Source organism: Cyclopterus lumpus, chromosome 15, assembly GCF_009769545.1.
Source record: "Cyclopterus lumpus isolate fCycLum1 chromosome 15, fCycLum1.pri, whole genome shotgun sequence".
Lineage (NCBI taxonomy): Eukaryota > Metazoa > Chordata > Actinopteri > Perciformes > Cyclopteridae > Cyclopterus > Cyclopterus lumpus.
In genome coordinates, this window is record NC_046980.1 from 3569248 (window position 1) to 3596006 (window position 26759).

Genomic DNA, 26759 nt, shown 5'->3' on the forward strand with positions numbered 1-26759 from the left:
CGTCCCGCTGTTTCCTTTTGTCAGGCTTCTCCAACCTAGCATCAGTAACTGGTTTTATTAAAGCAATTTGAACATATTTCCAATGAAAATGGTTGCATGATTACCTCATTTTCCTATAATTCCTTTCCCCTCCCAGTCCACCTCTCTCTTTCTCCTCTGGCGCGACTATTTTCCGGCCCTCTTACCGTGTGTTCAGGGGCCATATTAGTCAAAGGTGGACGGGCGAATACAGCTCAGAGGGGCAGCGAAGGTTCCCGGGCGACCCCGAAGAAAGGCGAGCGAGAAGATGAAGAAAGGAAAGCAGACGTCCCATTGTGACAGTTAATATGTGTCCCGTTATTCATTACACGTTCTTCCCCCTCGCTCTTTCTCTCCTGCCTCCCCCTTGGCCGCTCAACCTGGGTGGGATTTGAATTAAATGGCGTGTGCGGGAGTGAATGCGTCAGTGAGAAAGACGGCGTGGTGTGTGAGGGAGAGAAAGAAAAGGAAATCTCTGCTGTGTATAGTCCTTATTAAAGGTTATGCTTTATTACACAGGAAGCATTTCGCCCAGAAGCCGTGCGGCGCGACGGTGAGAGGCGGGGCTTCATTCGTGCAGCCAATCGGAAAACACAGATGGTCTTGCACGTCTGTGTTTTCCATGTGAAAGAATGTAGTTTTTACAGTGTGAACGTCCCCGTTTTGCTCTCATCACCAAAGTCAATAAAATATGCAAATGCAATCAGATCATCATAACAATGCGGCACAGTGGGTTAAATCACATGCAAAGCCATTATAATTAGTCGCTATGCTTGATGCATCGACGGCAGAATTAGAACATTTCTGCAACAGAAGCCGAGCTCGAATGACGCCGCAAAACGTTTTTTTTTTTAGGGCGACTCATTTAGTTTTGTTCCCCCCTTTATGATGGATGTTCAAATTCGGCTCAGCTTGAGCGAACCACTCGCGAATAAGATCTGTATTAGAGTGCAGAGCCTCTGGGCGACGAGAGGCCGGCAATGGGATCGGGACGGCCTGAAACAATGGCACCCGCCCATCTCTGAATCCGGCTTAATCTGCTTTCGACGCCGCCAAATACTCATTCAGTTGACAGACCTGCAAACCCGAAACCGCGGTCATCCCATCCCGTCTCTTGGCAACCGATGCAGAAAAATACAGAAAACCTCGTGAAGCAGGAAACAAAATCCACAAAGTTATTTTAAAGTCTCACGCACTGACCCCCGGTCTGAAACGTAGACGTCTCAACCCCTGAAACTAACCACTCAAGACACGATTTAAACAAGAGCTGAGCCGACTTCCCAATAACAAACACGTGCCATTTGGCCGATGCTTTTATACAAAGTGCCCCAGACTCTCATAAATGCTTCCACTCACCAGCACGGGGGGTCCCGGAGGGACTCATCCTGCAAAACCCCGGCAGTGTGAGAGTCCTTTTTTATCCGCTGAGCCACACAGAACAGAAATCAAAGAAGATTTTGATCCCAAATATCGAACACATGTGTTTTTTTTCTCTGGGAGCCATGAAATAACTTAATTAAGAAATAACTTAATTGTATTTAAAGGTGTTCTTCATTATTTTACTCTGATTTGATTAAAACGGGCTCTTAAATTTAGAAGCAGGGCCTGTTAACGGATGGATGAATATGCACTCACAAACAAAACAAAAAACATTTGAGTCTTAATTAAAACTCTAATAAATAGATTCCTTTCCTTTCATTCAGTTGAAAAAATCTTATTTGTTTCCAAGGTGGGCTTAAGTGACAAAAGAGCCACGTTTTCTTTTTGTATTCACCGTCGTAATATTTGGCAATAAATGTGCGGTAGTGAAAAGTGTCTCTTTCATATTGTCCATGGTCGTTTGCATTTTCACTTCCGCTATATAAAAGAAGGCCAAAAGGTTTTAATGTTTCTACTCCGACTTCCTAATAAAAGATAGAAGCGAAGCGTTCGCTTTTTTGAAAACCTTCAAAATGTTGTTTTAAAAAAGCAGCTTTTCAAGACATTTTCCAATTTGTGAACATCCATTTAAAAGTCGCAACGGGTCAGTTCAACAATTACCTAGTTTAAGTCTCATTCAGCTATCCACGATCTACAACGACGTTGCATAATTTTTTTTCTAACGTTAGCTGGTCCCGCTAAACCTGCGTCCCGCCAACTTCTTGTTTTTTTTAATGTCCCCGTTAGTAGTAGCATTACCACAGTCCATTAGAAGGACATTATTGAAATTGGTACTTAAGTAATGGTGTATAAGTGTCATTGGCAGTATGTAGTTAAAATATCAAAAGTAAAAGTACTCATTATGACAGTATGTTATGTGATTCTGTTTTTACCACTAACGTATACGTGTCAGAGTCTTTTAGTGTTGTAATTGGAGACAATTTAAGATGCTTGTACTACTACTGGATATTTGAGTAGTGTAGTACTGCATCATATAAAAAAAACACATTTTATAAGCACTTGAAATGTAAAAAGTCAATATTAAGTATGTGCTTCAAATAAATGTAGTGAACTGAAAATGACCTCCGGTTTGCAGAGAGGTATAGGATAGCACAGTGACACAGTACAGTATTTTTAAAATGGTAATGAAGTGCAGTACTTGAGTGAAAGTACTACTTCATTCTACGACTGGTAGTAAAGGTGTTCCAACCGCAGTGGGAGAGTTTTCTTTAGCGTTATGCATCTTTTACAGAGTAGCAGGCAATCATCGGTTTCTCTGGCCTTAGATATCAAACAAACAGGACTTTCACTCAGGGGACCAGGGTTCGCGTCCCGGGTGAAACTGAAAGCTTCATATGTATTTTACTGACGCCGTTGTGTCATGTGACGCCACGTCAATGTGCCTCTAGCTTAAGTTATGCTGCGAGCGTACTTATTTTACATGTTTTTTCTTCTAACCCTTAACCGAGTCGTTTTGTTGCCCCGAAACCCTAACCGCCGATTTTTGTCAACGCTAACCGCGTTTCACGTTGACGCACAAATCCCTGCGTCATATTCCACGATAAGTGATCCTCACGTCCACTCTGGAGCTTAAGGGCCTCACGTGATGGATGACTTCCACCCCTTCATTACAACCACAAGCTGCATTTAAGGCTTTTAGGTCGTTCACTTCCCCCAGCGCGATGCAACTCAAAACTGGTACCAGTGGGATGACCGAAGCACATTCCCATCGGTGTGCGTAGTTTTTAAACATCTGGAATTGGAGCCGACGCGAAGAAATACACATTCCGTCTGCGAAAAGCTTCAGCGGGACCTTTCTGCTCTGAGGATAAACCGGAAGCAAAAGGTCGTGACGATTACGACGCGGAAATGTGAGAAACGTGCGGGATACGAAGTGCAGGTGAGAGAGTGAGCGGCGACTTATACGGAGGTTGCACCCTCTTCTTTAATAAACCGTTGTCAACGGATACGCTCTGTCGGTTTAAATAAAAAACATCTGGGAACATTACACAGTTTGATTGCATGACAAATCAACGTTGAGCTCGATTTGGTGAGAGCGAGAGACAAACAAATGAGAGCTTTCCATTCTCTGTGTCGTACCTTTAAATCTCTCATCTCTCTCTCCTGCTCAGCGCTGGTAAATTATTCAGAGCTGCTAATTTATCACTTACAACAACAACAACAACAACACGAATACAACAGTTGTGCGTCCTAATGGGAGCTTCCCCGGTTAGCGGAGACTCTTTTAGCGTTTGAACCGCTCCTGATGCAGCTAAAATACGCGGTAACATTATGTAAGCTTTGCAAAAAAATGTTTTAAAAAGAAATTGAATGCATCCGTTTGCATCAGGGACGGACGGAAAAACAAAGAAATGTGCACGGCCTTCATATTTTCATTTGGAGAGGTTCAACGCTCTCCTCGGGTGTCGAGTTACCCAGCATGCCCACTGTGAAAAATCACAGGGCTGCCACTTAAGACTGTAACGGCCAACCTCGGTTACTGGTTTTTCAACACCAGCATTAGTGGTCTGCCCCCGGATGCTCCCTAACAGAGTTCTGCTATTAAAAAACGGTTGAATAGATCTATTTCTCCCACTGATACTTCCACATGAGGGCCTAATGGCCTCCCAACTAAAAAAAGCTACAGCCTGAAACAGAACACGTAACATCGCGTGGAAGTGACTTTGACCTCCAGAAAGCAGAAACTTAATAACTCCTCCATTTACCTGGCAGGCCTCAGAGCAGTTGGGGAACTTCAATTTGAAACAGGAAGAAGTTGGTCTGGAAGCAGAGGCTCCGCCCCCTAAAAACACTGTTGAAGTAGTCTCTATGCATACATTTAAGTAACAATATAATTTACAACGTGCGAGTTGTATGTCATGAACGTATGTTAGTTATAGAGTTTTTTTTTTTAAACAGGCCATAAACATGTTTATTGACGCATTTCAACATACCGGCCTCAAGTGGCCATTTGTGGAACTGCAGTTTTTTTGGCACCTCTGCGTTGGCTTTGTTTATTTGCGGCGTGGGTAAAAAAAACCAACAACAACTCTATTCAGTCAGAACATTTCGGTCCCCGTGCGGTCCCATCTGAACGACTTGCGTTTGGTCAGGTGGGCGGACAGTAGCGCCACTGCGGGGGCGGCCATTTTGACAAGAGGATTATCTTTGGAGCCAACTTTTAAGCCTCTTTCCTCCCCCATCTGTGTTGTGTCCTAAAGAGATAATCACTTAATTAAATATTGATGATATTTCAAAAGCAGGAAAGCTGGCAATCGGACTTCTTCGGAAGGGCAGAATGAATCGGGGGGGCCGGTGTTTACTGAGTCATGGCTGCCGCTCCAGGGAGGAGATGGAGAGGTGAGCCGCATTGGACGGAGAGAGAGAGAGCGGGACAAACAAAACAAACAGAAAAAAGAGACGGAATTAAAACCAGAGGAGGAGAAAAGAAAAAGGGCTTTTTTCTTTTCTGTCAAAAGCAGTCGAGCAGCTAGTCGAAGAAAAAGAAAACAAGGATGAAATGTCTCCTAAAGCCACTGGAGGACTTATTGAGTGCTCTTAAAACCAAATGATTAATTCACAACTGTGTAGATATGAGTTCTGCTTTGTATCATATCCGATCATACATTTTTCATAAAGCAGCAATATACCACGATGGGACGATTGGACCCCCCCACACACACACACACACACACTCGTGGACACATGGGAGCCCTTTGGTCCATTAAAGCCTGTGTGTGTTTGTGTGTATTTGGAAACGGATATTTGCTTTTAGGAAGGAACTCCGAGGAAAAAAAAGGACGGTGCATGGTGCAGAATAAGTAAAAGAAAAAAATATATACACACACACACACACACACAGAGAGAGAATAAGTCCATTTCCATCCGGTGATGTTTACTTTGAGAAGTGAGCGTCTGCTCACGCCAGAGCGGAAGGAGGAATAAACGACGGAGGGATGAAGCGACGGACCGATGGGAAAGTGAATGTTCCTTTGGTGGAAATCTTTAGATTACACGGCCGGTTAGATTCAATCGCCCCCACAGGTATACACATATATATATATATATATATATATATATATATATATATATATATATATATATATATATATATATATATGTATGTATGTATGTCTGCGTGCCTCCTTATCTCCGTGTGCATGTACTCAAGTGATTTCAGCAGCTGCTCGTGGAGATTAAAAAGCGCTTTGTGAAAAAATATACGCACTGCATTGCATGGTGGTTAATGCATATGACATTTGGATCACCTAGTATGAACATCAAACTACGGCATTATCATATGTCTGCACTAATTCACTGGTGTTTGTTTCACGGGCTCTCTTCATTCCTTAAAAAAAAATTAAAAAAGAAGCAGATTAAAGAGGTGTTTTGGGCCCCAAAAGGAACATTTGTATAATTATTGTTACCTTTATGCTGAATAAAGAAATGCATTAAAAAAAGGCCTCGATGAATGGAAGTCAATGGTTGCTGCTTTTAACCACAAAACTAGATGTAAAAATGTCTTTTTTACAAACTCTCACACAGCATTTAATGCTTTTGAGTCTGTTTCGATCTGTTTCGCTGTTCTCAATCTCAGAGCCCGTTCGCTTCAATTCATCAATACTTTTTCTTTTTTTTTTTAAATTCTTCATTCACCATTAAAAGGTATTTTAGCACAAAAGTTTGGATTTTTTCTTTCATCAAATGCTTAAAGTGAAAAGTAAAAAAAAAAAAGTCCTGTGCCATAGATAATTATGATGCATCTGATCACATCAAATCAATTTAGACGAGGAAGTAAAATAAACAAAATAAATAATTTTTAAAAAAAAAGGTTGGTCTGAAAGAATTACAATAATTAAACAAAAGAAAATGTATGCTTCAATGAATGATATGTAGGAGAATGGAAACGGTTGCTCAGTGTCTGTGGTCATGTGACATCTTAAGGAACAAATATAACTGGGACGCCCCTCCAGAAACCAGTTCATCTCCAGGAGCTCACGTTTTAGAAAACCACTGACCATCCATCACGCTGACGACGACTTCTGGCTGCGATGAATCAGAAGAGCCTTCATCCAAGAACGCCGGCGTGTTTGTTTTTTTATGTATCCATTAAAAACAATTGTCTATTTCTTGACTCGTAAAATTATTAAATGCAAAAAAAAAACACCACACTGATGTACTTATTATTTTTCACACTATTTCTATTACTTTCGACAAAGTAAGAAGGGGTCAGGATTTAAGAGAGTCTGAGGGGTACGTTTTAACCCCCCTGAGTGGCTCGCTGCATGATCCACTCCCTCACGGTGCCGGGTAATGATCTTACATATTTAATATATATATATATTTATCCATCCATCCATCCATTTTCAATACCGCTTATCCTCATTAGGGTTGCGGGGGCGCTGGAGCCTATCCCAGCTGACATAGGGCGAAGGCAGGGGACACCCTGGACAGGCCGCCAGTCCATCGAGGGCACATGTAGGGACATACAACCATTCACTCTCACATTCAAACCTATGGGCAATTTAGAGATCAATTAACCTGCAGCATGTCTTTGGACTGTGGGAGGAAGCCGGAGAGCCCGGAGAGAACCCACGCTGCCACGGGGAGAACATGCAAACTCCACACAGAAGGACCGCTCCGACCGGGAATTGAACCCGCGGCCCTCTTGCTGTGAGGCGACAGTGCTAGCCACTACACCACCGTGCAGCCCTTATATATATTTATATATATATAAATATATATATATGTAAATATAATATTTATATATATTTAAAATGTATATTTCTATATATTTAAATATATATATATATTATATATATATATATATATATATATTTAATATACGCATGCCGGGTTTAAGGTCCCGATGTCTACAGCTGTCGTCCACAGCATCATGAAGATGTTCCAGGGACGACGACCACTATGCTGACGACGCCGGAGAAGAGGAGCGTGCACGGCAATAAGTCAGCATATTTTTTCTAATTTATTTTCTCAGTCATAACAAATGGCTTTGAAAGAAAATAGAAGAAAGGAAGCGACGGGGACGTGACGAGGAGGAAGAGGAGGAAGAGGAGGGTTGAGATCACAGAGGCCGACGAGACGACGACGACGGGGTTGTTCCCTTTTTAAAAGATGAGAGGAGCTTTTTGTAGAATCACATAGCAGGTGATGTGTGATGATGGCCTTTAACCGACGCACAAGCAGAGCTGGACGCTAATGACAAAGCCTGATTTAGATGTAACACACACGCACACACACACACACACACACACACACACACTACCCCCCAAGACAGTGCTCTGAGCAAAAAAGGCTTTCATGCAGATGAGTGGAACTCGCAAGATAAAAGGCTCCGGAATGATAACAGCTGTGTAATGTGTGTGACTGTTTCTTTAATGGAAGTGATGACTCATCGGGGGGGGGGGGGGGTTAGCGAGAGATTACTTGTAACAGGATTATATGAATACGAGTATTAAAAAAAAAAAGAAGAAAGAAAAACACACACACACTCTCCGTAGAACGGTTACTGAAATAAACACGGCGATCAGATTCATAATTATTTGTTGTGACCTTTTGTTTGATGCTATTAAGTGGAAATAGTAATGCCTCACCGGGGGCTGGAGGGGGGGGGGGGGGCAGATTATACGTGACATGATTTTCCATAACCTCGCCGAAAACCAGCGATGGAGATTTGGAAAGACCCGACGCGGTTTTGATGAGTTACGAAACCCGTGCAAGCTGACTGCAGAGGTGCTTAATTACAGTCGCTAATGTATATTAAATAGTAGTTTAAGTGCTAATCACTGCGATAAGTCAGGAAGTACACCCACGGGGTTCATTAATCTTTCATTTGAACTTTTTTTCTTTTTCTTTAAAATAAAATCTCTTGAAGTGGATCAGTGCGTCTCTTCTGTTGAGAGAAGGAAAAAAAAGCCTTAAATTAAAAACATGCAACTTATAAAAAATGTATCAGTGTTAACTTTTGATCATCCCCCCCCCCCCTTTAAACGCTGGGGGCGCTTTATTTTTTTTTGGGGTGCGAATAATTAGTACATCATTATCATCTTTTCAAACTGTTGTTTTTGGTCACGATTTTCCGTGACTCGCACAGAATGCTAATTAGAAACAAACGTACATTTTTCGGAGCTTTCGCACCACGAGTGAAGGCATCGACCAATCACGTCGTGCGGAACGGACGTATTCAATACGTTGACATATTGTACGGCAAAGACGGAGGCTAAATCCTTCCGTTCTGACCTTTCACAATAAAAGCTCCGGACATAAACGCGGCGTTAACATGTCGACTAGCGGGGAACTCAAAATTCACTCGGAGCAATTTTCTTAAAGGAAACTAAATAAAGCATCTGAAGCTTCTTCATGTAGGGCGTGCGATGCTCTATTATTCATCCCGAAACACCAGAGGGCATGCAAACAAAAAATGTAGTGTGAGGAATCAAAAAGACGAGTGTAACTCAAGACATGTGAACATGGACCTGCAGGTGAAACCGGAATAACTCCATAAAATAACCTCCAACGCGATGAGGAGGGATCGTAATTATCCGTAAATCTCATATCCATGTCCTACTTTTATTGCCTTTTGTACAAGTAAAGAAAGAAGTCAATGGAAACAAAAGTTTGAAAATCCTGTACGCAATTTGTTTCGGCTGGAAAAATGATTTACTCAAAAAAGGAAGATTGTTAACACCTTTTTAGAAGCCAATCGGCCGTAATACGTCATTTTCAGTTCCCCTCAGACAGCCTGCCAGACGCTACTCTGGGTCACCTGTGAGAATCTATTCTAACCTTTTATTGAGAATGTTGCCGGTGTGAATAGTTATTATGCGTCGTAGTATTTAGCATTTAGCATTTCCATGTAGGCCAGCGGGTCTTTGGCTTTACTTCCTCCTTCTTGCACCGTCACACTATATTCTCTCCGTACGGCAACGACCAATCTGAGCGTTTTTGGACTCTCGGCGTTATCGACATTAAACGAGTCCTGCGAGCACTTTCACGCTCGCAGGAGAGGCCCGTGAAAATAATCCTGAAAAAAAGCTGTTGACAGGCCTGGAAGACGGTGATAGTTATCATGCAAGTGGTCCATGAAAGAAAGCAATCCGACCCGACTGCATTTATCTGGCAGCAAACAAATCGAAAGACGAGAACAATAGCGCGGCACGATACCGATTGAGAGGGGGAGGAAAGAAAAGAGAATGATAATATTGGTACTGCAGTATTGGACTTCACTTAATCCCCATCATGTGTTAATGTCACTGTGATGGTGTTGTGCGCCGCAATTACCACCCACTCATACATCGCGCAGACAGACGGGGACGAGAGCAGATGCTGCCGCTATGAAGACGGATCACTGAGGGGGCTCAACATGTCCTCGGTGACGGTGAAGCCGGGTCGTACGGAGGACTGGGAGGACCACCAGTGTGTGTGTGTGTTTTTGGAGGCGTACCTTCTTTTAGAGAGCATGTCTTCTTGTGTTTTTCTTTTTTTGTGATTGTGTGTCCATGTTTCGCTTGCCTGCACATCTATGTGTCCTTGTATTCATTTTTTTTCCCAATGTTTTTGCACTTTCAATTGTGTGCGTGTGTGTGTGTGTGTCCTATTGATCAGCCAGACTGCACCCAAAGCTCTGGATGGATGCCCCCTCTGTCTCCCAGGAAAGAACACCTCAGCCTGGGGAGAGTGTGGTGCTCTGGCCCTGAGGTGCTGGAGGCCTGGATGTTAGGATTCTTTTAGAAAAATCCTCTAGCCGACAGTCTTACCAATTGAATTACACCAAAAAACCTTGATAAGGAAAACAATATTCTGGTGGAAATGCCTGCAGATATTGCAACTGAATGGAGGAATTCATTTGAACTCCAGTCTTCGGCATCAAAAGATGAACGCCCTCCTTCACAGCGCTAAGGATGAAACAAAGCCGGCCGTGTTTTCGCCAGATACGAACCACGTCATGTGACGCCTGGAGCACATGTTGGACATTCAGAAGACGAAGTCCACGTGCAATGTGCGAAGAGCGGATGTGACACAGTTGCTGTCTCGTCACGACGACTGGAGAACGGGGATGTATTCATTTTAGGCCTTCGGGCCACAACGTTAACTGGATGCCATTAAGGTCGCCAACGCTTCACAAAGGGTGCAGGCCTCGCCTGGGTTCAGGTAAGGCCGCAACCTCCGGCTCGGAAAAGTGAAGTACCGTCAACTTGCATTCTTTCTAATGGTCAGCAGGGGGCGACTCCTCTGGGTGCAATACATTGTAGTCTCATTGTATAGAAGTCCATGGGAAAATATCCCTACTTCTCACTTGATTTTCCTCTCCAAATCAGCACCACATTTATTTCATAAATTTTGGTCCCATTTAGAGTAAAATAGACCTTAAATCATGGTATGATTTAGGGCGGGGCTACCTTGTGATTGACAGGTCGCTACCACGGTCTGGGAGTTGTCCGTGTTTTTGTCTGACAACTTGAGTCCTTTCACATTGTGTTTTCAGTTCATTAAAAAGATATAATTTTAACCTTTTGGTGACCTTATTCAGAGTTTTGTTTGTATTAAGCTCCACCCTCTGGTGCCACTTCTGGTTGCAAAAAGCCAACAATGACGCCAAGCCAGAAACCAAGATGGCGGCGGACAAAATGCCCAAAATCGAGGCATCAAAACAACTGGGTGACGTCATCTGCTTCTTATATACAGTCCCTGGTTCAGGTAAGGTCTGGTGTCACTTCATCCCCCCCGAGCTGAGGGATGGATCTCGGCTCATACACAGGTTTCTTTTTATACCCGAGTTCATTTTAAAATGTTGTAAATATGATGAATGTCACCAGCATCATAACAGAAAACCAACCACTCGGTTGTTGAAAAATCCAATCAGCTCAACCCTTCCAGTGTCTATAGTCCGTGTTATCCACTTTGTCTCTGCAAACAACGGGGTTTTGAAGACGGGCTGTTGATGCACGGGGCTTCGCTGCCACCTCGCTCGTACAGGAGTCCGACTCGGTGCCTCGTCGCACTGGTAACCGCTGTCACTTTCTTCCCCACTCTTTCCATTTCACACCCTTTTGCGCTTTTCCAGAATCGTCTCCGACTCGTCTCTTGCCTCCATCTTCGCGCCGTCTCAACCCACACTGGCGTCGTCATCTCACCTCCTCAACCCTCCCACCTCTACACCCTCGTTCGCACCCCTAAAAGCGTCAAATCTATATTTGGTTGTGTCATTTACACAGTTTTAGGTATTACTGCTAATATATTTGGATTTACCGAACATGTATTACACTACAAATTCTAAGTGTCAAGCACTTTTTGTAAACATGAGGAAGGCCTAAACTCACAATTTTAATTTACATTATCTTAAGTCTTCTTTTGGCTTCTTGTATTTTCCCAGAAAATATAGTTGTGTTAGCTGAGTCATAGATGGGCTGCGATACATACAGGAATCTGAAGGTGGTCTGAGAACCGAGGCTGTTTTTCATTTATAATAAATAAATTTAACAAACCTGTTAGAGAGAATGTTTTACTTAGCTGACCTTTCTCATTTAGATGGCTACACATTAAGCCGTTTTACTGCCGGTGAATGCTCTGTGCCGGAAATGTTTCACACATTTTAAGCCATAAAACAAGGTTAAATTGCAAAAAAAATAAAAACGCAAAAGGGTACCGGGTCTCCGATATGCAACATTATTTTAGGCGGTGGAGCTGGGGGGGGTAATATTGGCAGCAGTTTTGAAGATCATTCTCTTTCTCATAATGTGTCACAGCTATAAAAAAAAAAAGAAAAAAGAAGATGGCATTTGGAAGCAGTAGAAACAGGTAATTCTGGGTTGACAAAGATATTTCTCTGGCGCCCGCCCCTAAACATACCCGCTGTGCCGAAATGACCCAACTGGTATGAAAATGTACAGAACTGAACTGATTTGAAATTGTGAACCACATGCAGAGAAAAATGCGTCTCTATTTCCTCTAATGGAAGTCAATAGTGCCCCTTAGCTATGTGCCACCACCCTCCTTTTTTCTTGCACTCCACCAATTATTAATGTCTCTCTACCAATGTGGAGAGCGAGCGATGAGGGCGCCTCCTTCGCCAACGTGGTTCTCAAGACACGAGAGACTCATGAATCATACATGCTGCACGTTAAAAGGTCAAATGCATGTCAAATGTGTGGGGGAGAAAGTGTGGAGTGACAATGGGGGGTAAAGAGACACATGGAGGTAATGACAGAAGAGATGACCTTGTGAAGATAGAGGGTGACAGGAAGGAAATGCCATTATTACAATATGTGTGAAATAAAGCAGCGGATGGAGGACAAAGGAACACGTTACACGTGGGAAGCACTTGACCCGTGCGGCATCGAGCAATGGCGAGAGATTCGGTTTCAAGGGTCGAGACCTCACTCTCGGCAGGAGTGTTTCTTCTTCGGGTGAAAGCGACGGGTGAAAGCGACGCGTCCACAGGGAAAGCACCGTGTGCAACGTGTCCGCGGTGAAAGCACCGTGTGCAACGTGTCCGTGGTGAAAGCAACGTGTGCAACGTGTCCGCGGTGAAAGCAACGTGTCCGCGGTGAAAGCACCGTGTGCAACGTGTCCGCGGTGAAAGCAACGTGTCCGCGGTGAAAGCAACGTGTCCGTGGTGAAAGCAACGTGTGCAACGTGTCCGCGGTGAAAGCAACGTGTCCGCGGTGAAAGCAACGTGTCCGTGGTGAAAGCAACGTGTCCGCGGTGAAAGCAACGTGTCCGCGGTGAAAGCACCGTGTGCAACGTGTCCGCGGTGAAAGCACCGTGTGCAACGTGTCCGTGGTGAAAGCAACGTGTGCAACGTGTCCGCGGTGAAAGCAACGTGTCCGCGGTGAAAGCACCGTGTGCAACGTGTCCGTGGTGAAAGCAACGTGTGCAACGTGTCCGTGGTGAAAGCAACGTGTCCGTGGTGAAAGTAACGTGTCCGCTGTGAAAGCACCGTGTGCAACGTGTCCGCGGTGAAAGCAACGCATCAACGGTGAGCAACCGAGACAACATTTTGTGGAAAAACAACATATTTTAGTTCCTTAAATGAAAATCCTCTTCAACAAAAGCAAACTCTGTGTCCTTTTGTGCACATCTGTTTTTTTTAATCTTTGAACTTCATTCAACTTCAATCATTGCTGGTTACCAATGACCAAACCATTCAGTCAACTAGGGCTGGGTATCGGTACTCAGTACCTCTAAGGGTACTAATGCAGCTACTGGTATCGTCATTTGTTAAAAGTAAGCCAGCCTTATTTAGTAATATTACGATATGAATATAATAATCATTTGAGAATGTTGGTCCCAAACATTGCATTAAATACAGTCGGTGCTGTAAACTAGCTGCCCCTGTCAGAGACAACAAACCCACTTGGTTGGGTTCAGGAAAAAAGAGCGTGTTTGACCTTCACTTGACCTCCTAAATATTAACTACCGAGTTATTAACAACTCGTGACGAACAAATCCCAGACAAAATGTCAATGTCGAAGTTTTGCACGTGAACAAAAGTCCCATGTTTGTCTGTAGAAAGAATACAATGCAAAATATTTAATATGCTTTTGTGCAATCGGATATGAACTAGTTTTGTAATCACACTAATGTATTGTGTATACGTAATTCATGTTTCATCAGAGTTTAATCTCTAATTGTCTTGTGTGAACATGTGAACGTTTCCAACACCTTTACTTGACGAACCCCACAGTTCTAATAATTAATCAACGGCAGCGTTTTCACCTTTGCAATAGAATTTTATTATAAAGAATATATATATATATATATATATATATATATATATATATATATATATATATGTGTGTGTGTAATCTGACACAACCAGGGAGTCGTTGGAGGAAGAGTGGAGCTTCCTATCTCTCGTATAAAGTTTCTGTTCTCATAAAACCCGGCAGCCCGAGTCTGGCTGAGGTGTTTGGTTATAATAATTTTTTTTAAATGCAATTTGTCTTTGCAATACCGTGTTTGACATGACCCGCGTCTGAGTACATTTTACCTCCCACCAACCAATTCTGTGCCACGTCTATCCACCCGGCCGCCGAGGTATCCTTCCCCCCCATCCTGTGCCTTTTCCGACGTGTGATAAATAGTCCCGGCCGATCGTCGTGAAGCGGTTACCAGACGTCAGTTTCTTTTTTTGGGGGGGGGGGGCGTCAAAACCTACTCTCTCTCTTGCCTTTCAGCTCGATTGCCCACGCAATCAAGCTTTTTCTCTTTCTTCACACACACACACACACACTCTTCTCAGTTCTTTTATTTACTCCGTCCTCTCCCTTATACATAACACTCCTTTTTGCATGTTGGTGAATCCATTATTGACAGTGCAGCTTTTCTTTGAGTGTTCGCGGCCTGTCAGAGACACTCAGGTGCAACGGGGAGAGGATACGGAGCTAATGGCATCGCTACGAGACGAAGGAGAAGAAAACACCGTCGACCGAGAACTATTTTAAACGAAGAATGGACCGCGTACGAGGAAATGTAGAGAGGAAGAGACGGGATTCAAGGGAAGGAATAAGGAAAAGAAGAAGGGGGGGAGGAGGAGGAGGGGGGGAAAGGGAACAACACCAAATAAAACAACATCAGGAGAAGAGGGGCACAAGTCAGGGAGGCTAGCCCAGAAGAGGAGAAAGGGCATCCCAGAAGTGCTAACATGTTGAGGCCTATAGCTGGGAGTGCGCGCACACACACACACACACACACACTCACAATGCAGTTGTTCCTAACGAGTGAGAACCCTCCGAGCAGAAAAACTGTGATGTCTCTGGTGGCAGGTTGCAAAAAGCTTTCTCCTCGCCTCCCATCTCTCCTTCGCCGCCTTCCTAACTCCTTCACCCCCCGTTCTTCTCCGCTGCAGCGCACACCATGTGCTCACTTTCCTTCCATCCATAATCCTATATATATGCACATCTCCATGTTGTGCTCTAATCAGCATTTCCAGCCCTCCTCCTTCCATCTAAATATCCATTAGCGACGTCAAAATAACTGGAATGCCCGTTGCTATTTCAGCGCCGTTGGGTCGAGATTGAATTCGGAGTTGGATTTAATAAACCCGCCAAGTGTGTTCCGCAAGCTGCAATTTTATTTGAGCATCACTCTGGAGGGAGCCGGATTTTAAGAGGGGAGCGGTGAGAAGAAAACGAGGGAGGAGGAGGAGGAGGAGAGGGAGTAAGAGTATAAAGCTGTGTCCCAGCTCCACACAGAGAAGCTTTGCACAGTAAGCGTGTAAAGAATGCATTTAAATAAAGTTCATACATTGAATGAACGTATACCCCACACAACGTGATGATATCTTTATTTGTGCTTTTTTCTACGAAGGTTCAGCAACACGTGTCCAGGTTCAATGTTGGCGCATTATTTCTCTGTATTTTTGCTGGCTAGAGCGAGACACTATTGTCCCACAATGCAATGCAGAAAAGCCCTGGAGGAGCTACACAAAGCTGCAAAAAAATATATATATATATATATAAAGAAATGATGGTGAGCCAGCTTGACAAAGATCCTGGAAAAAGTAATAAATAAGTGTATAAAGTAGTATATGGTGTGAAATTGTGTGCTTCTAAACCCCCTGACAGCATGAAAGATGACGCATAACTGTGAGGGAGACATCTTGATCCCAGTCCACCTGAACTGGAGCATGTCTGAGAGTCAGGAGCCAAATTATTATTTTCTTTTTAGAGAAGATGGAATGAACGCTGGCATGAACTCCTCTTTGAAAAGAAACGCACGACACGGGGTCAAATATCGTCAAAACAACGGCGCCGTATGTTTTTCCCTCCCAAGTTCTCATTTTTGTCACGCCGACGCCATCCGTCTCCACGACCCCCGGAGGCTTAAGCTCGTATCTCCAGCAGGAAGGAAAGAAAAATATGCCGCTCTGCCGTCATTGTGGATGTCGTCTCTGCATCTCCTTCTTATACATCACGCCAACAGACACATCCATCAGCCCCTCCCCCCCCCCCCCTCCCCATTCTCACCTCCCTTTGTCCTCAGAGGCACTTGAAGAAGAAGAGACAAATCCCCTGACAAATGGTGAGTGCTCGGAATAGAAGCATGCTAACCCACTCCGAATGGCATTAAAATGCCTACTTTACATGAACGTTTATCTAATAACTTATAATGATGCCCCCTCACCTTTTGTGTCATGCTGGTTGATGGTGACACACCCCTGAACTGGGAGAAAACCCAGAGGTGCACTCGCTCTGACTCTCATGGAAAGTTGCAGACGGTCGCTCATATTTTTAATGTTTTAAGAGGAGGCGTGGATTTATTTTTAGGGAAGCGTGGAGTCCCGTCTCATGCGAGGACTTAAGTGCGTTTCAGAGTTCCTGTGCACCTCGACCCGCCCACAGGGAGGTTTAGAAGGTCTGCACGGGAACCCACAGTGCAGCTGGCGTTTGGCTTCGTCCACCCGACCGCTGTTCATCGGCTACAATGAAGGCAGGAGGACGTGTGACCGCAATGAAGGCAGGAGGACGTGTGACCGCAATGAAGGCAGGAGGACGGTGTGTGACCGCAATGAAGGCAGGAGGACGTGTGACCGCAATGAAGGCAGGAGGACGTGTGACCGCAATGAAGGCAGGAGGACGTGTGACCACAATGAAGGCAGGAGGACGGTGTGTGACCGCAATGAAGGCAGGACGACGTGTGATTGCAATGAAGGCAGGAGGACGACGTGTAATTGTAATGAAGGCAGGAGGACGTGTGACCACAATGAAGGCAGGAGGATGACGTGTGACCGCAATGAAGGCAGGACGACGACGTGTGACCGCAATGAAGGCAGGACGACGTGTGACCACAATGAAGGCAGGAGGACGTGTGACCACAATGAAGGCAGGAGGACGTGTGACCACAATGAAGGCAGGAGGACGACGTGTGACCGCAATGAAGGCAGGACGACGTGTGACCACAATGAAGGCAGGACGACGTGTGACCGCAATGAAGGCAGGACGACGTGTGACCGCAATGAAGGCAGGAGGACGTGTGACCACAATGAAGGCAGGAGGACGGTGTGTGACCACAATGAAGGCAGGAGGACGACGTGTGACCGCAATGAAGGCAGGAGGACGTGTGACCGCAATGAAGGCAGGACGACATGTGACCGCAATGAAGGCAGGACGACGTGTGACCGGAATGAAGGCAGGACGACATGTGACCGCAATGAAGGCAGGACGACATGTGACCGCAATGAAGGCAGGACGATGTGTGACCGCAATGAAGGCAGGACGACGTGTGACCGCAATGAAGGCAGGACGACGTGTGACCGCAATGAAGGCAGGACGACGTGTGACCGCAATGAAGGCAGGAGGACGACGTGTGACCGCAATGAAGGCAGGACGACATGTGACCGCAATGAAGGCAGGAGGACGACGTGTGACCGCAATGATAGCAGGAGGACGACGTGTGACCGCAATGAAGGCAGGACGACATGTGACCGCAATGAAGGCAGGACGACGTGTGACCGGAATGAAGGCAGGACGACATGTGACCGCAATGAAGGCAGGACGACATGTGACCGCAATGAAGGCAGGACGATGTGTGACCGCAATGAAGGCAGGACGACGTGTGACCGCAATGAAGGCAGGACGACGTGTGACCGCAATGAAGGCAGGACGACGTGTGACCGCAATGAAGGCAGGACGACGTGTGACCGCAATGAAGGCAGGACGACGTGACCACAATGAAGGCAGGAGGACGACGTGTGACCGCAATGATAGCAGGAGGACGACGTGTGACCGCAATGAAGGCAGGACGACATGTGACTGCAATGAAGGCAGGACGACGTGTGACCGCAATGAAGGCAGGATGACGTGTGACCGCAATGAAGGCAGGACGACGTGTGACCGCAATGAAGGCAGGACGACGTGTGACCGCAATGAAGGCAGGACGACGTGACTGCAATGAAGGCAGGAGGACGACGTGTGACCGCAATGAAGGCAGGAGGACGACGTGTGACCGCAATGAAGGCAGGAGGACGGTGTGTGACCGCAATGAAGGCAGGAGGACGTGTGACCACAATGAAGGCAGGAGGACGGTGTGTGACCGCAATGAGGGCAGGACGACGTGTGATTGCAATTAAGGCAGGAGGACGTGTGACCGCAATGAAGGCAGGAGGACGACGTGTGACCGCAATGAAGGCAGGACGACGTGTGATTGCAATGAAGGCAGGAGGACGACGTGTAATTGTAATGAAGGCAGGAGGACGTGTGACCACAATGAAGGCAGGAGGACGTGTGACCGCATTGAAGGCAGGAGGACGACGTGTGACCACAATGAAGGCAGGACGACGTGTGATTGCAATGAAGGCAGGAGGACGACGTGTGACCACAATGAAGGCAGGAGGACGACGTGTGACCGCAATGAAGGCAGGACGACGTGTGACCGCAATGAAGGCAGAAGGAGGACGTGTGATTGCAATGAAGGCAGGAGGACGTGTGACCATAATGAATGCAGGACGACGTGTGACCACAATGAAGGCAGGAGGACGTGTGACCGCAATGAAGGCAGGAGGACTATGTGTGACCACAATGAAGGCAGGAGGACGACGTGTGACCACAATGAAGGCAGGACGACGTGTGACCACAATGAAGGCAGGACGAGGTGTGACCACAATGAAGGCAGGAGGACGACGTGTGACCACAATGAAGGCAGGACGACGTGTGACCACAATGAAGGCAGGAGGACGTGTGACCACAATGAAGGCAGGAGGACGACGTGTGACCACAATGAAGGCAGGAGGACGTGTGACCGCAATGAAGGCAGGAGGACGTGTGACCACAATGAAGGCAGGACGACGTGTGACCGCAATGAAGGCAGGAGGACGACGTGTGACCGCAATGAAGGCAGGAGGACGTGTGACCGCAATGAAGGCAGGAGGACTATGTGTGACCACAATGAAGGCAGGAGGACGTGTGACCGCAATGAAGGCAGGAGGACGTGTGACCACAATGAAGGCAGGAGGACTATGTGTGACCACAATGAAGGCAGGAGGACTATGTGTGACCACAATGAAGGCAGGAGGACGTGTGACCGCAATGAAGGCAGGAGGACTATGTGTGACCACAATGAAGGCAGGACAACGTGTGACCACAATGAAGGCAGGAGGACGTGTGACCACAATGAAGGCAGGAGGACGACATGTGACCACAATGAAGGCAGGAGGACGACGTGTGACCGCAATGAAGGCAGGAGGACGTGTGACCGCAATGAAGGCAGGAGGACTATGTGTGACCACAATGAAGGCAGGAGGACGTGTGACCGCAATGAAGGCAGGAGGACGTGTGACCACAATGAAGGCAGGAGGACTATGTGTGACCACAATGAAGGCAGGACGACGTGTGACCGCAATGAAGGCAGGAGGACGTGTGACCACAATGAAGGCAGGAGGACTATGTATGACCACAATGAAGGCAGGAGGACGTGTGACCGCAATGAAGGCAGGAGGACGTGTGACCGCAATGGGTGGTTGAAACGTCCCGGACGTTTTGTGCATGCTTTTGTTCAAAGTATTACTACATTGCATGCTGTATTTATTTGTTTCTAGTCATGCACGAGGAATGAATTGATGCCTTTTACCGGTTTATCTCCAAGCTGCTGACCATCCTTCATACTGGTCACTGCGAGGTGTTTTGCATCTTGTTTCTCGTAGGATGCGTTCCATGAAATAAAAAGGTTGCATACAGTAAAAAAAAAAAAATAGATGGCAATTAAACTGCTCATGAATTTCAATACGTTTATTAAATACACCGAGGAACAAACAGATGCCTCGGCCCTGAGGCTGTGAACAATAAAATGCGAACGCTTGACACGGAAACATAATTTGTAACGTGTTTACAGAAACAGGTGCAGAGAGACGTGACAGGTTCATTGTGAGGTCCAGGGTCCCACAGCTGACTTCACTTTTTAAGCAATAAAGCCTTTCAGATGGGGACTTCAATCACTTGAAGTAAACGTTTTTTTTTTTAATGTATTTTAAAAGAATAATTGTTTTTCAAGATGAGGTGTCAGGTTCTTTATATGATGGGTTTTGTATTTGTTTCCTAAAAAAGTTATAAAGAATGGATTTTTTAAGATTTGACAAACTGCTGCTGGCTGACAAGAATTCATAGCTTTTTCTTTTTCTAAAGAAGCTTTTTCTGCAGGGATCTGCATCGTACATTTTTTGGGGTTAGATAAACACTGGAAACACAGGACTTTCACCCAGCGTTTGTGTCCCATGTGACTAAAAGTAAAAGTTGACTTAATCTATTTTACATCCGGAACTTATGAGACACCAAAATAGCATAAATTACATAAACATTTTTTTTATTTTAACCGGTGCGACAACCTACGGGTCTGAAAATTGAACTTGCATAAACCGGCATTATCTCTAATGACCAGCAGGGGGCGACTCGTCTGGTTGTATCAAAGTCTACGAGATGCATTTCCTCAGTAAACAATGTAAACATCAATACAGCATGATCATTTAGTAAATGATGGTCTTTAACTCTTTCACGGTATCTAAAAACATCTTCCTCAGCGTGTGCTTGTACTTAGCTCCGCCCTCTTGGTTGCTGAATTCGAGGTTTAAAAAAAACGACGGGTTACGTCTCGGTAACTCCGCCCACTTGTATGATCTTAGCTCAAACCACGAACTTCGCCTGAATGTATCCGAGCCGCTTGGTTTCAATTCAAGTGAACCACGAGTTTGAAACCGAGTCCATCAAAATGCTTCATTTTTACGTCGATCTCTATTCTATATGCACTGATAGACCCGATCGCCTCTTCAGCCACGCTTTACTGTACACGCACACACACACACACACACACACAATGTATTCTTGCACTTTGATTTTCTTGAATCTTACGTACGTAGCAGTGATGCGTTTTGGTCTCCGAACTCAACAACCTGTTGCTTTCCAGAGGACCACCAAGCATCGGATTGTCGCTAATACATTGTTGGTTAATTAGCTTTGTCTCATACCCCTTCTACACTCACACACACACACAACATGCTTACTGTTCTTGCATCAACCTGAGACGCTGTGTTCAACACGGATTCCTTGAGGAAGCTATGGAAACAGTCTAATCTCTGGAGGGCAGTACGTGTCGGCTCTGCAGACGGGCGGATTCTGACACATCCAATGTGCATCCAGTGGTGTTAAAATGTGACCTGTGGTATATTTCACTCCTTCTTCACACATGACTATTTGTAGCCGAGCTGAAATATTATAATGCATCAACGCAAACACTGTAGCCTGCTAGAGAAGTGATGCATGCTGTAATATTTAAACACCACAACACACTCAAGCACACACACACACACACACACAAAAGCCTTTTCAATTAATCATGATGTCCTTCAGGCCCCGATCTCCTGAATGCTAACATAATGGACCTCAGTGATAAACCACTTCCCTTTTCACTCTGAGCCTGCTTAGGGAAGTCAGGGAGGAAAAGAAAGGGCGGAAAGACGGTGGGCAGAAGAAGAGAGAGGAGAGAGAGAGAGAGAGAGAATAGGGGGATCAGGAGAGGTGAGACGCAGAGGAGAAGCATGTTTATATTGCTGAGAGGCGAAGGGATATTAGATACAAATTATTCATGTGCTTACGCCAATCCCCATCTCATGAGGAGGGTTCCTTTGAACCTTGGAAGACAAACATCAAGACGGAAACAGAGGAAAGAAGTAGAATCAGGTAATGGACCGTCTCTGCAGAAAACGCACAGTCGGCATATATTATATATATATATTATATTACATTTTAAGCATGTTATTGTGGCCGCTGATATTAAAATGTAATAAAAATGCACAAGCAGGCCCAACCGATGTGATCTTACCACTGCAGTGGTTTTTAAAAACAACCATAAGGAGATCAGAACTCGCCCACAGAGACGTTAAACATCACATGTTGAGCCCCCTGACTGAAGGGATCCTATGTTGCTGCTAAGTGGTTGAGTGTCTATGAGCGAGGTAATAAAAGCCCGCCTGTAGCACCGGACTGTCTATCAGCACACTTCCATCATTTCCCATGGGAGGGTGCTTTGGATCCGACCATTAGCGGCGTGTTACGGTCCTCAAACGACTCATTAAAGCTTGTTTGTTTTTTTAGCATTACAAAACTCATAAGCGGCCCTCCGTGAGAATCCGAGTGGACCGAGCTCCCGGAAGAGTCGCGTCGCGTCTTATCTCGTCTTCGAAACTCATAGCTGCAGGTTTGACACATTAATTAGGCCGCCACTCAAAAGCGCTTCTGTTTCTCGCACCCTGCAGACTTCCGCTCCATCGGGAGCTCGTCAGGACTTTTCGTTGCATCGGAAGCGGATCGCCGAAGCTAAAGCGGCGTCAACGAGGGGATTCGGATCGAGACCGGATCCACTAGGATCTACATGCCGTGGTCCTGTTCTTTGTCATGTCCCGTGCACATCCTACATTGTGAAGCGTATCCGTAAATCAACGAGTTCAATCGGCTTCCTACCAGCATCTTGCGCACTGAATGTTACAAATGAAATGCATTCATGTTTAAAAGTCTTTAAAAATGACTTGATGGTGATGTTTCCGTGTGTTTCATTCTCAGGGTCTCTTTTTGTTGGTGCAATGTTCCAGAGAGACGCTGAAGACGGAAACACAAACTCTTCTCTGTTCCCTGTTGAGTGCACAAAGAACTCAAGAGACTCGGGCATCATCGAAAGAAAAAAACCCTTTTGATTTACCTCAACCGAAGCCTTTCAGTTATCTGAGAGACCGGCGTCCTCGCCACGTCTCCGAGGACGCCGCCGGACACCCAAAAACGGACATCGATCGACTCGCCGTGGTCCGGAAAAGTTGCACTCGAAACACACCGCGAAGACGGCAACCAACGGCCGACTATATCGGCGATGTTCCTTTTTTTGGGGGGGTGGGGGGGCGTCGTGGACGACAACTCCATGGAGGTCAACCAGAGATTTGAATGTTTTTGTTGTTTGCGTGGAAGCGAATCGTTCCGCAAGGCGCATCCGACCTTTTTTGTACAAACATGCGTACAGAGCAGGTGAACACCGAGGCTCGGCTGACAGATGTGAAACCCAAACTGTGGTAACGTCCCGAGTAAATACAGGAGGCAGGGTGAGCTGGAGGGACGGACGCAGACGGGAGACGGATGGGGAACTTAAGTCGGGCCGGCGTTGAAGGGCGAACGCGGCGGCTGATCGATGGGAGATGACTAATAACGACTTGGAATCAGCGTGTCTGTTCGTGTTACCGAGTACAATGGCGTCCGGCGAGGTCTCGGGCGTGCGTACATGTTGCGATTGTTTTCTCTCATTAATACAGAGTGAGTTTCTTCACACACACACACAAACACACACATGGAGGAGGAGGAGAGGGAAGTGCTCCAGTGGTCCTTCCAGCTTTAGAGTCAGTTGAATTATTCAAACAATTAATGGTGGCGAACGTCCCATCTCTCTCTCTCTCTCTCTCCATCCCTCTTTCTTTAATTCTTTATTTTATTTCCCTGTGTAGTCATCCCCCCTCTCTTGTTTTCAATCAGTCTCTCCTCCAGCCGTCCTTTATAACCTTCTTTTCCCAGGCCGAGGGGTTCTCGCGGTTGTGTTTTTCCTTTTCTTCCTGACTAACTGCTGTATTTGATATTTATGCAAAACAGAGGAAGACCCTGGCGGGACTGAAACTCATGGTAATATATATATATATATATATATATATATGGTAAAAAAAAATAAACAGAGGGTTCCCTTTACATGGTTGTGAAGAAATTTGTCGTGGAATTACAGAGCAACAACAAAAAAAATGGAGATGACTTTGAAGCATAAAGGGTGTCAACGGCATGGAAAGGGCTGGAGAAAAACAATTATAATAATTAGCAATGCAAGTTCATGCTGATGAGGGTCGTTCTATTGGTGTCATTTGGCTTCGGCGAAAGAAAAAATACATAATTCAGCTGAGACCTTCGTGAAGAGAGTATTTTTCATCTCTGAGTTTTTCGGATTTGACGCCGATGTCTTATTGTCCCTCCAAATGTTCTTCAGCGTCAACTTGGTTCAGGGGTCAAGGGTCAGGGATTACAGCTCGTCCAGCTGACAGTAAAGGCCAGCTGTCGGACTAAAACCCTAAATTGGAGATACAAGTGAACTGAGGATAACGCTGGTGTCTGATATGTGTTTATTCGTTTTGACTCGCCTTCAATCTCTCTCTCTCTCAACTATATATCAATATATATTTATTTCATGCCCGCTATATATCTATTGTGGCCCTGAAAGGTCGAACTTTGCCAGACTTGTAGCGGCTGGCTGACTGGCTGAAGCCTAATCAAGCGTGCCAGACTATTTCCCCAAACTGACACACACACACACACACACACACAGGTTCAGCTAAGCCATTTCCTGGTGTTGACACGGTGTCATTTGTTACACAGACATCTCCGGCTGGACCGTGGCCAGAGTGTGTTTTGTAGTGTCTGCTAAGCTAAATAGCAAAAGGAGACAGGGGAAGAGAAAATAGCCAGAAAAGACGAGAGAGAGAGAGAGAGAGAGAGAGAGAGAGATACACACTTGTGTTGTCGCAGTCTCTCCAGGTTCTCACCTGAGCTTTTCTTTTGTTCTGTTTGTTACAGCTCTGAATCTGCAGCAGAGAAGCGCTGAACTGTGTCGTCTTGCCTGCGTCATATTGAGAGAAACTGTGGTCATATTTAACAAAATCATGTTTAAGGAACCTACTGAGTTTCCTTGTAATATATCAATTAGTCGGGGCAGAAAAATTCAATGCAATTCTCTCACTTTCTCCACGAGGAAAACCTTTGTGCTTCCTGTCCGGTTATGAGGAACCAACAAAGCTCCAAAAATGCTTTATTTCTTGGTATTACATATGAAATGCTTGAGTTCTGCTCGGTGCGCTGTTTTTCCTGTTCATCGCTGTTACAAGAGAATGTGTGTGTTTGATTGAGCTTTTCTTTTTCTTTTTACCGAAATGTAATATCTGTGTGGTGGCCAGTGACGGGTAACGTCGCTTTTAAAAAGCAACTACCATTAAGAAGCCCTGTATTACGTTACCCGCTAAGAAAAGTGACGCGCTAAGAGCACGCTTCCACAAACGGGAAGCCGACCGTCGAAAAATGCATCGACTCGCCCGTCATTGCTCTTCTCCGGCATCTGGAACTCAATATCCACTTTACAGCTCCATATTTTAGGTAGCTAGCAAATGTTGTTGGTCTTTTTCCTCTCCCGTCAGGCACCGTTGCCCTCCCGTGTTACGCATCACAAGGATTATATTAATAATCTTACGGAAAGATGGAGACTCGTTGAAATCTATAACGTCGTACTCTCGACGTCAACAGCGGCAGCAATGCGAGTCCTCTGTAACGCGTTGATTATTGAATCTTTTAGGTTTGACATTTTTTTTATTGCATACATATTTGTGAGCGTCTCACGAGTATTGTTGTGACTGTGTTTGGTTTTTTAAAGCAACTGGTGGAGCCACTTTGCTCTGGCTCGTTTCATTGTTTGACTTTGGGGGTAATTTCTTGGGGATAGATGGTAAAGACGGGATATAAAGAGAGAGGATTCTTGCAAAAGAGTTTTTGGCTGTCACAAACTCAATCAGAGGAGAGCAACTGCAGTGTGTTACGTGGGAGATAATCTCCTCTAGATTATTGATGGGCCGTTGAACATTGCCTCGATTCGTCACCCGCCGGCTCTCTCTCTCTCTCTCTCTCTCTCTCTCGCCGTTTTCCAAACCGAACGATAAAGAGGTGGGAAGGGAGGGGGAGAAAATGAAGGTAAAAGGTGGGAGGCGAGGAGATAAAGGATTTAGGAGAGGAAAAAGAAGGAAAGGAAGAGAGATGACTCGCCGAGTGATGCGTGGCGAAAAGGGTTGGGGAAAAAAAAAGGTGCGATGGTGAGGGATGGAGAAAGGGGGAGATGAGGTAAACGAGGGAGGGGAAGGATAGAGGACTGTGTGGCAGAGGGAGACACGGTCCATCATGCACCCTGTCTCTCTGTGAAAAGAGGAAGGACAAAGTTTAACTAGGATTTATCGCCTGTGTCTAGTCACTGGAATAAGGCTGGAGATATAGATCATTATGGAGGACACATATAGACTCGCATGCACCTGAGCTGGGGTCAGTTCCCTTTTTTCCGTGGAGAGCGACCCGACACTGGAGCCGGGTGCCCAAAAAAAACTGTGCCGAGCGACACTGAACGATGACGTATTGACCGGCTGTCAATCGTACGTCTCCTGTTGTTCTACAGAGGTTATTTGTGAGGGAAGGCAAGTTTGAGATGGTTCATCTTTGTATATATTTTAACCAGGTTTATTAAAGTCTGCAATGTTGTCTCATAAA